Genomic DNA, 4,459 nt, shown 5'->3' with positions numbered 1-4,459 from the left:
TAGGCTTGCTGACAAGGGAAAACACATGAATGGATACTTCCAAATTTTTAATAGATGTTGACAATTGCTGTGAGTTTTTAAATAGCTCATGATTATTGTATGTAGATTCCTGTGTCTTCAGTTTGTTGTTCTATACCTAATGAAATGAATAGAAAGTTCATAGAGACTTTTATACCAGTGTTTATAGCAGCGTTATTCACCATAACAAGAATCTGGGAACAGCCCAGATGTCCAACCACAATGGAATGGATTGAGAAATGATGGTATATTCACACACTGGAATACTAGGCAGCACGCAGGAGCAATGGTTTTGTAAATCACTACCTAACAACTGGAGAGCATTGTGCTAAGTGAACTGACTCAAGCTCATAAAGACAAATGCTGTATAAGACTATTATTGAAGAGCATGTAGGAAGATCTATGGAGGGGAGGGAGGAGCAGAGGGGTGAGTATGGGCAAGAGTGGGAATGGGGGTGCTTAATCATAGGGTCATACAATTTGATGGGTAGAAGGAGGGGTAGATAAAGAGGAAAGGTCCAGTGTGAAAAACAATGTATACAAACTCTGTAAGCAAACAAGTATGTATTTTTTAAAAAATTAAAAAGTATACATGACTTTAACATTTGAAAAGATGATCCATCTCTCATAAACATTCTCGTGCTCTTAAGATTCCATTTCTCACATCAGATTTAGAATGTCATGTCATGCTGCCTTATAAAGTGGTTCTGCATAAAGATGTAATAAGAATAAGCCAAAAAAAATTGAAGTCTGGGCAGATTTGGTTATGGCAGCCCTATTATCCTTGCCACATGCTGTGAGCAGTTATATGAGAGAAGCACTAACCACAGCCAAGATGCCTTTAAGCCTCTATAAGTTGCTGCCAAACCTTGGCTACCCTCTTCTTACCATTGTCCCTCACTGCATTCCAAGAACTGACTGGTATCGTGGCATTGCCAAGCACAAATGATAGATTGCCTGAGCTGCTTCCATCAACACAAAATCTGCAGAACAAAAACACATCCAAGTCTTGGGCCAAATTCTCAATACACTTCTTAATTACGCTATTAAATCTTGTGCAGGACTATGGTGAATTCACTCTGTTCTTGGCAGTCAGGTACTAGGGAAAAGAAAATCTGTGGGGATTTAGAAACTGAGTCTCATTTTAGATTAAGGAGTTTGGATTCATTCCACTTGCTGGCTTTTAAGTTCTTATATTGCCCTTCAATATGTTAAGCTCAGAACAACATAGGATAATTTAAAGTCATAATTTACAGTATAGAAAAATACTTACATTATATCCTAAGTAAAGCTTTGTAGATTTATATTAGAGCCTCAAAGACAAAGACTAAAACTACTAAACTACTAAAGAATAAAACTACTCTCATTGAACTGGTTACCACTCAATTGATCCTCTACTGAATTTCCAAAGTGGTAAATCGGCATTAGAGATTACTAGCTGGTGGTGGACTGTAGCTACCAACTTTTTGGCTGGAAGCCTGAATCACAATGCATTATACAACCAACCCTCACAGTACATATTGTCATCTGCATATCATAGGTTGTTAATAAATATTCTTCCAATTCTGATGCCATGTTCTTTTCCATATTACTTATCTTCTCCCATTCTTAGCACTTTGTTGCTGATGATGATTGCTGTCGAGTTGAGCACAACTTATAGCAACCCTAAGAACAGAAGGCCTGAAGCCTTTCTATAACTATCATCATTTATGCCATTTAAGAAGTGGATGCCACTCCTGCTTCCAATCTTCTCAGCATAGAGATTGAATAAGTGTGGTCAAAGAATGCAACCCTTAAACAAATCTTTCCTGATTTTAAACCACCAAGCATTCCCCTTGTTCTGTTCAAATGACTGTTTACAGGCCCATGTATAGATTTGCATGAGTATTATTAAGTGTTATGGGACACTCATTCTTACAATATTATCCATAATTTGTTATGGTCCAGAAAGTCATATGTCTTTACATCATCAGAAAAAACACAGATAAAAATCTTTCTTATATTCTCTGCTTTTAGCCAAGATCCATCTGACATCAGCCATGGCAGCCCTCATTCCATGTTGCCACATGGTTTTGGCTTGAATTTTGGCAAGTGCATATCTCTCATGTTGTGAGCATTGTTCAATTTTTTTCAGCACAATATTACATGCATATCATGTTGATATTATTATTCAATAGTCTCTGCATTCTAGCAGATAATATTTCATTGGAATGGGCACAAATATAGCGACCTTCCCATGAACTGCTCAGATAGTTGTCTTTCACATTTCTTGACATAGATGAGTATTTGCAGTGTTGCATCATTTTGTAGAAACATCTCCATTATTATCACAATCACTGTTTTTTGCCAATACCTTAAGTGCAGCTTGGACTCATTCCTTACTACTATCAATTCTTGATTATGTAATGCCTCTTGAAACAGTTAAACATAAATTATTGTTTAGTACACTGTCCCTGTGTGTTCCTTCCATCTTCTTTTGATGTGTATTCCCCCCCCCCAGTATCCTTCAGTGTTACAACATCAGCCTTACACTTTTTTCCTTCCATTATTTCAGCCTGTGACAGGTGTGCTTCCTTTGCTTTGCTATTTCCAAGTTATAGCACATCTCATTATAATACTTTGTTTTCCTCAAATCGTCTTTTGGAATTTTTTTTGTTGAGCTTTTACTTCATTCTATTCATTGTTTTTAGTTAATCTGCATTCAAAAGCAAGTTTCAGAGTATCTTCTGACATCCGTTGTTGTTCTCTCCCCTTTATTGTATGTTTAATGATCTTTTACTTCCTCATGTATGATGTTGTCAATATATCTCATATCATCAGATCTTTGGTCATTACAATTCAGTACAATAAATCTACTCTTGAGATGATCTTTATATTCAAAAGACATATACTTAATGTCATACTTTGGCTCCTGTGGACTTGTTTTACTTTTCTTCAACTATGACTTAAACTTGCATATGAACAATATATTCTCCATAATCATTTTGCTTGCATGTGTTATTAATGAGTTGTTCTTGTTATGTGCCATTGAGTCGCCTACAACTCATAGCAACCCTATGTACAACAGCCCTAAACCCTGCCTTATCCTGCGCCAATCATACTGTCTCTGACACACCTACCCCCATCACCCCAGTCGTTGAATCAATCCATCTCATTGAGGGTCTTCCTCTCCTGTGCTGACCCTTCACCAAAGTATTTCAGACGAAGTTTCAGAATCCTTGTCTCCAAGGGAGCAGCCTGGCGTCACCTCCAGGACAAACCTGTTCGATGTTCAATAATTTCCACATCCTGTTGGATCGTCTTTCCTGGGAATGCAAACACATCTGAATACCTGCTAGTTGGTTGGTCAGTTACTTCTAAATTTCCTAGTACAGACTGGTGAGCTCATCCAGGGCTACCTCTGTTAACTGAAACCTGTCAACTTGTAGTTACCGTCCTCAGCACAGTATGGGTGCATGCATAGCAAAGCATATGCTACAGCTGGGAAAATAATGCACAAATAAGGTCAACACCCATATACTATCTGCTATTAGGAGTGTGAAGTCATCCATCAATGAAAAGTTTATTAATGTAGTTCTAAATGAGATGGCTCCATCATCATCATCAGTACAGATCTTTGAAAGTAACAAAGAGAAGTAATAGGTTGTATAATTATAAATTCTCTTAACGCTGGTTTTACATAAATATAGTCTCACTAAATTAAAATAGATAGTTATAAGGAACATATCATACCCAGATACCACTTTGAGATGAAAGCTGATACAGGACTCTTTAAAAATGCTTAATATGGATATCCCCTGTCTTTATCACATGTTGTCCCTCAAAAGTTGTACACATCTTAATTAAGTCTCACAATGTGTCTTTCCTGGCTAATGAGAATATCAAGGAAACATTTTGCATAATACTTCAGCGTACGCATCTCGTGGGCTGTACACAACAGCTGTTCCGCAGCTGTAAGGGAATCCTGAACTATCCTTGTCTGGGCAGTGACACTAAGAAGGCTAACATAGCTGATTGAAATGGCAAAGGGAATTTGAGTAGACAGGATGCAATTACCTGAGTTGGAGACTAGCCAGCTCACCAGGGCTAAGTGGCAAGCATCTTGAGCTGGAGATCTTGCCTAGTGTGTATTTCACAGATTACTGGGGACATTCAGCTCCCTACATGGACAATAATCAGAAGCAGTGTAAGTCTGTGATCCTAAACTTCAATTACATCTCCCCTGAAGACACCTCTTTTTAGGAAGATGGAGTTATTCTATTCTATTTACTTAGGAACAAAGGCTCCTGTAGACCCAGAACATTACCATGGAGAGCTAAAATGAAGTCATTTCACATTAAATCTTCAAATTTCCCATCCTAACACTTATCAAGGCACACATTCTTTGTTGTTATGTTGTTATGTGCCGTCGAGTCGTTTCCGACTCATAGCGACCCTATGC

The sequence above is a fragment of the Elephantulus edwardii genome, unplaced genomic scaffold, assembly GCF_000299155.1.
Source record: "Elephantulus edwardii isolate Elephantulus edwardi_28Jun2011 unplaced genomic scaffold, EleEdw1.0 scaffold00006, whole genome shotgun sequence".
Classification (NCBI taxonomy): Eukaryota; Metazoa; Chordata; class Mammalia; order Macroscelidea; family Macroscelididae; genus Elephantulus; species Elephantulus edwardii.
The sequence above is the reverse complement of the archived record's forward strand: the minus strand, read 5'-3'. Positions refer to the sequence as shown.